Genomic DNA, 12,115 nt, shown 5'->3' with positions numbered 1-12,115 from the left:
GCTCTGTGAGTTCAAGGCCAGCCTGGTCTACATAGTGAGTTCCAGGCCAGCTGGGGCTATTGGGAGACCCTGTCTCAAAAAAAAAGACCAATTATGTGATTATTAATTAATTAATTAATTAATAAAAATAAATGTTTAAAAGAAATGACAAAAATAAATAAAATATTAAAAATAAATAAATAAAACGGTAAGGCTGTCTGTTGCTTGTGAGGGCATTATAAAGGGATGGGGAGCTATGAAGTATAATCAGAGTCCGATGTCCTCTCATCTACTTTGGATACTCTTAAATTCTGGCTTATCACCAGCAAGTAAGATAAGAAAGCATCCAGACCACAGCCAACAAAGCTGACCTCTGGCAGCCTAGAGACCCAGAACATCTCAAAAGAAGTTATTCTTTAGCCCAAACTGGATGAAGAGATGTAATGAGACAATTGAATAGCTTTATTTACCTCAAGTCACACACAGTCATTTTGAAATGGTTGGCTTACACATGACTCAAGGACCACTGTGGAAAACGGAGCAGCACAATTGTAAAAGCCAGGGTTGGTGCGTGATTGTAAGGAAATAGTCTCCAAGGCCTCTGGGAACTTGCTCATATGAACTTACAGCAATGGTGACATCATGCAAACTCAACCCAGACGAAAACCCAGCATAGAACTGGGAAAATGAGCAAGAAGCCCAAATCTAGCCGAGGAACTACTGGCAATGGATTACTGGTGGGTGAGGTAGAGTTGGTCTTCTTTAAGGGAAGTGACTCTAGATAGTCTGACTAGACTCCAGTGGATGAACTCACACAAAGGGATATTTGGTATACAAACTTGACTCAATAGGCCTTAACATACAAGACAGATGCATGAAATCCTGTGGGGAGGAGTTTCAGGATGCAAATGGAGGTGCAAATTAAGAAATGCACAAAAATTCAATAAAAATCTACATTGGAGAAAATAAAATGGGTGGCTTTTTACTTTACATCAATTTTAAACATCCATATTTTCACATTTTAAAATATAAAAGTATGAAATCTGGAGGGTGGGTTATGGGGGTGCAAATAGAGATGGAGTGTAAATATGATTGAGATGTATGACATGTACAAAAATTCAATAAAAATATATATTGAAAAAATATATTTCATAGCAGAGGCTGGCAAGGTGGTTTAGCAGGTGAAGGTCCATATTTCCAAACCTGAAAATCTGAGTTTGATCTCCAGGCTTTACATGTAGAAGAACCAACTCTGGCAAGTTATGCTTAGAACGCGTGTGCATGTGCACACACACACACACACACACAAATAGATAAATGTAATTTAAATTTTTTAAGTCAAAGCAGAGTTCCTAATAAAGTTAGATGACTCATAATATAACTTGAAGGCCCCTATTTCCTCTCCCATGTTTCCTCTTGATTTTAACAGGCCCCTCCGGAATCCACAAGAAGCAGGATTTAGCAGGCATAGTAATGCACCACATCTTAAGCCCAGCACTTGGGGTGCTGAAGCAGAAGGATTTCAAGTTCAAGGCTACTCTGGGCAATACGGTGAGACCCTGTCACAAAAACAAAAGCAAAACAAAACAACAACAAAAAATTTCAGCAACAACAAATCTGTTGAGGATAAATTTTGTGTTAAAGGTTCTTACCATAACAAAATTACCAATAAAGTTTAATGCTGTGCTTCAACCTATTAACAGCATATATTTCCTAATATTTAAGTCTGACATTTACTTGCTCACTTGGAGCTTCAGAATAAAGCCCAATAAAGCCCATGGAAAGTAGTCAATAATTGTGGTGAACTGAAAAAATGAAGGATTAAATTTTGAGTGAGTCTGTCAGTCCTTTCCCAATCTAGGATAACTTTGGGCTAATAATCCTTTGTTATAATAACCTAATCCCTGCTGCTCTCCAACAAACACTCAGAACAGGTGTCTCTTGCCCAGTGTGTTCTTCCCAGGTTTTGTGACACATTATGAATTCATATTTTCACCATCTGGCAGTAAGACACTCAGTGAACCAGTGGTGTGTGTTATGTGCTCACTGGTATTATTCTGTGAAATTTATGGGGGACCCACAGTGCCCAAGACTGAGAAAGAACATTTTAAGGTAGAAAAATAAAAGACAGAAGTAGTAATTACATATCATCTATTTAACTTTGCAACCTGGGAAATACTAAGATAATCTTCAGAAATAATTCACGTCTAAATAACCAGAAGAGAAAAGGAGAGGTACTGAGGGGCAGTGATAGAGCTTTGAACTTGCTGTTTAAGAGCCGTTTAATTTTCTTCTATGATATAGTGTCAGGTTCTGCTGGTAAGGAATAGAAAACAGCTGCATCGACTCTCTTCGACAGATTCCAGTGTGACATAATTGGCAATAACCTATCAGCCAGCAGAAGAGCGGCTAATTTCAGATATATGTGTGCCACTTACTCCAAGTCATTTCCCAAGAAGTAGCATACTTTCCAAAATACCCTTCCCAACAAAGAAAAGTTCAAGATTAACCTTTTCAAGTGATGCAGAATCTAAAGCAAAGAAGTAAATCAGTACAGAAGCTCTTTTCATTTCTGTTCTACCAAGGAAGTGAAACAATAAAATGTGCCCTGGTAGACAGACTGAAAATAGCAGTTGACATTATAAATAAAGTTAATGATAACCCTTCATGCATCTGTGCTTATGTTGCATAAACTCAGTGTTTTTAGAATAAAGAAGAAATATAAAAGAGAAACATTACTATGTTGAAACTTAAAAATACCAACATTTATTTCAGCAGGGTTGGAACCTGTGTTTTTTGTCTTTGAGTTATTGCTGTTCTTCCTAAAAAATTTTAAAATAACCTGAAAAGTTATATTAAGGAAAATACTTGGAGTACAATTCTTTTATGACAGAGTCATATAGCCTAGGCCGGCCTCAAATGTATCATGTAGCCAATAACGGCCTTTAACTGCTGATCTTCCTGCCTCCATCTCCCAAATGCTGGGACTACAGGTATTAGGAGTCACCATGCCTGGTTTATGTGGTACAGGGGATAGAATCCAGGGTATCATGCCTGCTAAGCAGGTATTCTACCAACTGAGCTACAACTTTTAAAAATAAGCAGACAAGCCGAGTGTGGTGGTGCACACCTTTAATCCCAGCACTTGGGAGGCAGAGACAGGTGGATCTCTGTGAGTTCGAGGCCAGCCTGGTCTACATAGCGAGTTCCAGGCCAGCTGGTGCTACCGGGAGACCCTGTCTCAAAAAGACCGAAAAAAAAAGTAGACATTCGATTAAAAATGCATGTGTGTGTGCTTATACAAACAAACTTAAGAGTAACTGCCCACCTCATGTCAAAGAGAAGATTCAAGGCAAGGACTAGGTGCTGGGCATGGAGAATTTGCCTGTCAACAGAGTTTCACTTCCCTTCGGGGTTTCCTCTCTGACAGTGCTGCTCTGCATACTCTTGTTGACAGGGTAGGACAGTTGGAGGCCTAATTGGGTTGAGGGCGTCATGTCATCCTGGCTGTCCTATTGTGAACAGAGTGTGGCACCCATGGCTTCTTGTGGAGAACACTGAATGACTGATGTAAGACTATCCAGAGCATTCTTTCCCTCCGCCACAATAGCCAGTCATGCTCCAGATAGTGGTCACTCCACTGGCATTAATTCAAAACAGTGCAGAGTGGAGAACTGCACTTTGTCCCGCAATGACTATTCTGAAATACTGATAAACAAAATCTAACCCCTTAGCCACTAAAATTGGGGGTGGGGTAGTACAGCAGAACTTAGCCCATCCTGATTGGGATTCTTACAATCATTAATACCACATGCACACCCCAAACTAATAAATAAATAAACATGATAAAATGATAACAAGTGGTACCAGTAAATGCAATGAGAAAGAACAGACAGAGACTGTGAAGGTGCACAGAATAAGCAAGAGTCAGACCAACTGGCTCCTTAGGACTGGATGATCCTGGACAAGTTCCATCATCTCTAAGCCTCTGTTTCTTGAACTGGGCATGGTGGCACACTCCTTTAATCCCAGCACTCAGGAGACAGAGGCAAGCAGATCTCTGTGATATTGAGGCCAGCCTATTCTACATAGTGAGTTGCAGGCCAGCTGGAGCTACAGAAAGACCCTGTCTCAAAAAACCAAAAGGAAAAAAAGACTGTTTCCTCAACAATGAAAACAGAGGTGGTAACAATAGAATCCAATTGATTAAATAAATATCCATTCAACGATAACTTCTGAATGAACCCCAAACTGCTATTCTCTTAGAATAGATTCCCCCAGAAAATAGAATCTATGCTGTGTGAGAACTTTACTGGGCTCAGAAGTGATAGGGCAAGCGAGGCAAGTAGAGACAATGTGAAAGCCAACATGGGATACAAGGAGGTGTGAAGAAATGTGGTAACTGGTCATTCAGCTCTACAGGACCAGCTGAGAGGTCCTTCAAGACACTCCTCCACTCACAGGCTGATGGGAAATAAAAAGAGGAAGCACATATCCATCAGTTCCTGACCCTCCCTGGTCAAAGGTTAGCCTCACAGTGGCATTTAATAGCCTGCACATCTGGGTCCACACAAGCTTGGGCACTTGGGTGTGGCCTACTCCTGCTGTCCACAGAAAAGCCTGAGATGAGAGACAAAAAGCAAGTGTTCAGGTTGGGTTTCCCCTAACATCAAGTTGATCAGAGTCCACACACAACTGCTCACCTTACCTAGGTCTAGTCACATGAGGCTGAGAAGAGGTGCCTGGCCCACCGCCTATTTAAAAACGCAAATGTCTCCATATGGAATTTTTCGTCCTTTTCCCCTGTGTGCTCCCTTCCATTTCACTTCTCGCCATCCAGCTTCTTACTCCCTTAGTTTTGCTTACCTGTTCCCACTACGAAGGAGACAAACCACATGAAGACTAGGAATTTTGTTGACATTTAAAGTTTAGTTATTTCAAGTACTGCGTGCAGTATTTGGCACACAGTATGTCTTCTCTAAAGATTTTTCTTTACTTTTTTATTTTTATATTTATTTATTTATTTATTTATTTTGTCTTTTTGAGACAGGGTCTCCCTGTAGCTCCAGCTGGCCTAGAACTCACTATGTAGACCAGGCTGGCCTTGAACTCACAGAGATCTGCCTGCCTCTGTCTCCCGAGTGCTGGGACTAAAGGCGTGCGCCACCACGCCCAGCTTTGCTTTACATTTTTAAATTTAGCATACGAACGAATGAGTTTCATTATGATGCTTCTACACTGTGCTTTGCTCAGAGTTACACCCCCATTACCGTTATCCTCTCTTTTCTCCCCTTGAACTTTTAAAAAATATATATATTTTATTTACTATTTTTATTTTAGGCGTATGAGTGTATTGCCTGCATGTGTGTGAGTGCACCCGTGGTGTGCAATGCCAGCGGAGGTCAGAAGAGCATGTTGGATTCCCTTGGATAGAGTTACAGACAGTTGTTAGCTGCCGTGTGGGTGCTGGGATTCAGACCCAGGTCTTCTGCAAGAACAGCCAGTGCTCTTAACCACTGAGCCATCTCTCCAGCCCCTCCCCTTGAATTTTTTATCTTGCTCTAACTTAAAATTTACAGAAAATTTTACAGGAAAAAACATAAAGAATTCCTGTAGATTCCTCACCCAAATGCAACACACTACCAGCATTTTACCACATCAACTTTTTTTGTCTCTGTCCTGTTTGGTGTGTGTGTGTTGGGGAGTGTTACTGTTGTTCCAGGCTAGCCTTGAACTTGCTATGTAGCTGATGATGGCCTTGAATTGCTAATCTTCCTGCCTCTACCTTCCAAATTCTGGGATTACAGGCATGCACAATCATGGTTAGTTTATACAGCGCTGGAGATTAGAGTCAGGGCCTCATACATGCTGGGCAAACACATTGGCAGCTGAGCTGCATCCTGAGCCCACAAACTTTTTTTTCTTGTGGTATTGGGAATAGAATCCAGGGCCTTATATATACTAGACATTGACTCTACCACTAACCTATGCCCTCAGGATGTTCTAAACCATTTGTCAGTGATGCTTGAACATCATTTTCTTTTACTATCAAATGTATAAATATTTACCCATGCTTGAGCATAACCGCAGACAACTATCAAAATCGAGAACCCTAACATGTAGTTGAAGATGCAGCTCATATTTAAATTTTGTCAATGGTCCAAATAAGGCCTTTTGTTTTGTTTTGTTTTGTTGTTTTGTTTTTTGGTTTTTGTTTTTTTTTTTTTGAGACAGGGTCTTACTATGCAACTCAGACTGACTTCCAATTCACTATCCTCCTCTCTCAACCTATCAAGTGCTGGAATTATAGGCATGCACCACCATGCCTGGTTTCTAATAACACCTTTTAAAGCAAAAATTTCCTTCAAGAGAATCAATCCATAATCACACACTGTATTATATGGTTATGTCTTTAATGTTTTTAAATCCTGAACAGTTCCTTAGCCTTTATCTCTTATGGTGTTGACATTTTTTGGAGACTGCCAGTTTATTATTTTGTAGAGAGGACCATCAGTTTAGATTTGTTTGATGATTTAACATAAATAGTTTTAGACGATGAAGAATCCATGAACAGATTATCAAACGTGGTTGTTTTCTAAGCACAGAGCTGTGATCTTTTTGATAAGTAGCTATTCTCAGTATTCACAGACCTTCTAGCCCTGCTCTGATAATGAAACTCTCACTTCAAGGGAGTCCTGGCTGCATCCACGCCCTTCCTTCCCACCTTCAGCCCTAACTCCACACCAAGGGCCATGTTTATTTCTTTCCATTGCCTAAGAGCTCCCACCTAGACAGCTTCACACATTCTCCTTCTTCAAAGGAGCCCCAGAAGTTGTCACACAAGAGTAGACCTTTGCCCTGGACTGCCCTTCATGTGACTGTATGTATATCCTTGCCATCACATGGCCCATTCAGTGACAAAGAGCAGAGTTCCCATGACAACTTCCAATACAAAAACAAAAAGAGAAATCCTTAATGAAGCTCCTAATCAGAGTATTCTGTTATTAAAAATAAGACATAAAACCCTCTGAGCTCATGGTGCTACGGTGCTGACAGACCTATGCTGCTTCCGAACTTAGTGGGGAAGCTTTTGTTTTTGGCCGTGGACGGCAGTCAGTGGAGAAATGGATAGCTGATCAAAACACTGAGGCTGAATGCTCACCCCTAAATGGACATCTATGTTCACTCTATGTTAGCCCCACCACCACCGAGGTTCAAGAAACATTGCAGAAGAGGCGACTGAAAGAGTTTAAGATTTGGAAGGCAGGGAGGAGTGCAGTGAAATGCTGTCCTTTAGACATGACATGACTACCACACTTGAACTCCAAGCAGCTGTGTCAACTGTATAAGGTCAAGCCAGCCAAAATTTCAGCACAGATGGGGCAGATGCTCTCCAAGCCCCATGACTTACTGAGGTGCTACCAGCAATGCATAGCTGCTAGTGGAGAAGAGAATCATTCTTGTTTGAGATGTGGCCACTGGTAGGTTTTCCATGCGCCAGTGGAGAGCCCACACCTATACACATATGGGCAACACTAACTGAATTTAGTGGATTCTCAAAATACAACTTTTTAAAAGACATGAAGTTGGGAGGAGGACATGTTAATGGGAATACAGGGAGATTTGGAGGGAGAATGGAGGTAGATAGGATCATATTTCAATGTCTATATATATGAAGTTCTCAAAAATAAAAATTTAAAAGAAGACATAACTTTTAAAATAAATTTTAATTGAATTTTTGTGTATTTCATACATAAAAATCATCTTTGTATCCCCTTCCCCTTTGGCACCTCCTACAGCCCCCCCGCAGGAGTTCATACATTCTGTCATTTGTATTAAGGCCTATTATGTAAAGTTAGAATTCCAAGATGGCTCTCTGTGCAAGCTCATCCACTGAGGTTTAGTCAACCTATCTAGAGTTTCTTTCTTCAAGATGATCAGCTCTTCCTCACCCAGCAGTATTCAGCTGCCAATAATGCTTTGACTACTGTTGGGGCCTGCTGTTCATTTCCACAGTTCTGTGCTGAGTTTTTGTCTGCCTAAGTTTACATGGGCCTCATGCATGCTGACACCATTGCTATAAGTTTATATAAGAAGGGTCTCGGGAGCCTGTAGGACTATTTCTGTATGGTCATGCACCTCCTCCCTGGCTCTTACAATCTTTCCACCCCCTCTTCCGCAATGGTCCCTGAGCCCTGGGTGGATGGACCTCAATATAGGCTAGGAAACTCAAACAATAGGAAGCTTAAAATGTGGGATGTATGTGTGCATGGACATTGGTAAATGAAAACCACTCCTTCCACATCAATCAGTTGTTCATAGGTAGAAGCATATTGTTTTCATTGGACATTAGTTGAGACTCACTGATCTGAGTCAAAGACTGTGAGTTGCCCATTCTTGTTTACTATCCCCTTCCTGTGCTGTTAGGATAATATCAACATCATGCCTAGGTAAAATGATACATTTCCCATCTTCCTTTGCAAGAGGAGGGACCAGTGACACATAAGCAAAGCATTGGTTCAGGCTTCTGGTTTACTCTGGCCTTTCTTCCTCTTGCTTCTTTAGACCAGGAATACAGATAGCTTGGTGAACCCCGCAGCAAGAATCCTCCTCCGCAGAAGCCCTTAAGGATGAGAGTAGATATATAAGGAAGTTGGGACATTTTTAACAGGATGGCACCACACACTGTATTGGATGACCTACCCTTGGTTTCTGTAGCACTTGAGAGAAGACAACATTTTATCATGTTTAAGTCACTGTTATTTGGATTTTTAAAACCCAAGCTTAATTGATAGAATAGTTGATTATAGATCTTTGATGTTCAGATCTCATAAATTTGAATGTTTATGCTGTATTTATGACCAAGGAGACCTTGTTTTTTTGGAACTAAACAAATAAGTGGGGGAAACTAAGGTGGTCAAAAATATATTTTCTTTTATGCCTTTAATCCCAGCACTCGGGAGGCAGAGGCAGGCCTGTGAGATGGAGGCCAGCCTGGTTTACATAGTGAGTTCCAGGCCAGCTGGGGCTTCAGGGAGATCTTGTCTCCAGAATATAAGCTCTTTTCGGTGATTCTTTTTCACAGATGTATTTTAAATATTTATTTATATATTTATTTACTTTTGCAATGCTGGTGATCAAACCAAGAACTTTGCACATGCTAGGCAGATGCTCTACCACTAAGCCATACTCCCAGAACCACACTTAAATCACATTTAAAATAAACAAACTGGAGCTGGAGAAAGGGCTCAGTGGTTAAGAGCACTGGCTGCTCTTCCAGAGGACCCAGGTTTGATTCTCAGCACCCACATAGCAACTAACAATCATCTGTAACTCCAGTTCTGGGGGATCTGATGCCTTCTGGCCTCCACCAGCTTTGCAGGACATGAGTGCACTTACCTACATAGAGGTAAAACACTCAAACAGCTAAAAAAAATTTTAATCCAAAAAAAATTAAAAATTAAATAACAAACAACTCCCTCCCCCAACCCCCCCCCCAAAACCCCACAGTTTTTCATTCCTAAAGTATTTGTTGCTTTTCCTGGCCATGAAAACAATATAGTATGCATGATACACCATGAATGAAACTTCAGCACATTGTGCTAAGTGAAAGAAATCTGTCAGAAGATGAATGCTGTGTGATTCCAGTTAGATCAGGCACCTAGAATTTTCAGATCAATAGAAAGAGGAGGTAGAATAGTGGTTTCTGGGGGTTGGGGAGGAGATTATTGTTTAATGGATACAGAATTTTGGTTTGCAAGATGGAAAAGTTCTAAAGGTTGTTTATATAACAACGTTAAATATAACATTGCTGAACACTTAGAAATGGGCAAGGTAAAACTCTTTTTGACATAACTAAGATTTTGAAAAATATTCTCTCTCTCTGTCTCTCTATATATCTGTCTCTCATACACACACACACACACACACACACACACACACACACACATACCAGTCCCCAATCATAGTGGAAACCAGTGACCTGAACCACCAGTGGGGTCAGAAGAGGACTAGAACTCCTTCAAAGCCTCATTAGCAAAGAATATCACTATTGACCTGTATGGGGATTTCCTGGAAGATCCCACTTCCAAAACTGCTTTTTTCCCCAAAGCCATTTGTCAAAACACGCAGAGGAAATGGTTTAACTTCACAGTTGCCTGAGGATGAGGATAACACTTAGAAGCAAAGAACGGGCTAGGCAGAAAGCTTAAGGGAAACGCTAGGGAAAAAAAATGTCCACTGAAAACTAGAAGTTTACATGGTTGCATGGGGTTGTATGTGGGTTAAAGAAGGACTTCAGAAACCCTTAAGCAGTCGCCCCTGGCAGGCCTTGAGGCTTAATAAAAGACGGAAGTGAATACTGAAGAGATAGTCAACTTCCTGACATGTTAAATATGTGCCTCAACATACAAACAGCATCCCCTAGAAAAGACTAGAAGACTTAGTCATTCCAAGCACTTAAGCAAATTTGTATACCATCATCATTAGTTGGCCACTAAGCTAACTAAGCAATGACTTGAGTGGCCACAAGAAAGAATGCAGGCTTTCTGGAATTAGTTCAAACATCTCAACAAATTAACAATAATACCAAATAGTACTAATAACCCTGGGGGAGGGAGCACTATTATTTCCAAAAGTGTCATGTTATATTATTTTATTTATTTGTCCATTTATTTTTGTGTGTATAATGTGTGTAAGTATATGATGTGTGTGCAGGCACACATGTGGAGGTCAGAGAACAACCTCAGATGTATGTCCTTGCCGTCCAACTTATTCGTGACAGTACCTTGTCATCCACTGCCTACACCAGCCAAGCAAGTTGGCCTGTAAGTTTTTGTAGTCTCCCATCTCCAACTCCCATCTTCTAGTAGGAGCGCAGGAATTATAGATTTGTGCATTACTGAATCTGGCTCTTATGTGGGTTCTAGAGGTCCAAACTCAGGTTCTCATACTTACCCAACAAGTACTTTAACCCATTGAGCCATCTCTACAGGACATGTTATAGTATTTTAAATATTCAATTTAAAAATGTAAGATATGGAGGTGGGGATGGAGAGATGGCCCACCCAGGTTTGGTTCCCAACACCCACATGGCAGCTAACAACCATCCATAACTCCAGTTCCGAGAGATACAATGCCCTCTTCTGGCTTCCACATGCATCGCACACCCATGCTACACTTACATGCAGACAAAACCCCAATAAACATAAAATTAAAAATAAATATATATAAGATATGGCATGAAGCAAGAAAATACAACCCACATACAGGGTAATAATAAATTCAAATTATCCCTTACGAAGCCTATAAGCCCATTCATTGTTCTCAATAGGCCAAGATTTTTAAATCAACTTTTTTTTTTAAGATGGGGTACCACTCTCCTCCTAGCCTGAGTCCTGTCCCAGTCCTTCTCTTGGTGCCCCAGACACCCGGGGAACCACCACTGATTCCTGATCCTTTGCATCCAGACCAATTCAGTTCCTTCTCAGATCCCCAGGAGCACTCTGTGCCTGACCCTGCCCTCAACTCCCTCTACTTCCATTGGCCTGCATGACCCTCCAACCTCTTTCCTGGTTGCTGGGGCTGACGTTTCCTCTTCCGGACCCTTTGTATCCAGACCAACCCAGTTCCTCAGTGCAATCTCTAGGAGCCCTTGGGGCTGCTTCCCGCCCACATCTTCCTTTGCATTTCTGGGTGGCACAGCCTCCACTGCCTGAGACCAGCATCTTTCCTGGGCCCAGCTCCCAAGCCAGTCCAACCCCCAAATTCCTGAGGCCAAAATCTTTCCTGAAGGTATCCAGACCATAGGAGAAAACCTGAGAGCATCTGATCCTCATCTGACTTGGGCCTCTGTAGGAACTTGTGAAGACAAAAGCAATCTGGCCACTCCAACATAAAATCAAAAGAGAGAACCAGAAGCTTACACAAACCAGCTTTTCATGCCCAAAAAGTAATCCACAAAGGCACATAAAGCTTACAAAAAGAATCAGACCTAAACTTGAAGGCTTGAGTCTCACACAAGAATCAGAAACTACAAAATAAATTCATGTCAAAATCACAGAGAAAAATAATAACATGAAAAACCAAAATAACATATCCCCACCAAATAACAACAGTCCTCTAGAGGAGTACAATG

The sequence above is a fragment of the Nannospalax galili genome, unplaced genomic scaffold, assembly GCF_000622305.1.
Source record: "Nannospalax galili isolate Female #2095 unplaced genomic scaffold, S.galili_v1.0 scaffold678, whole genome shotgun sequence".
NCBI lineage: Eukaryota > Metazoa > Chordata > Mammalia > Rodentia > Spalacidae > Nannospalax > Nannospalax galili.
The sequence above is the reverse complement of the archived record's forward strand: the minus strand, read 5'-3'. Positions refer to the sequence as shown.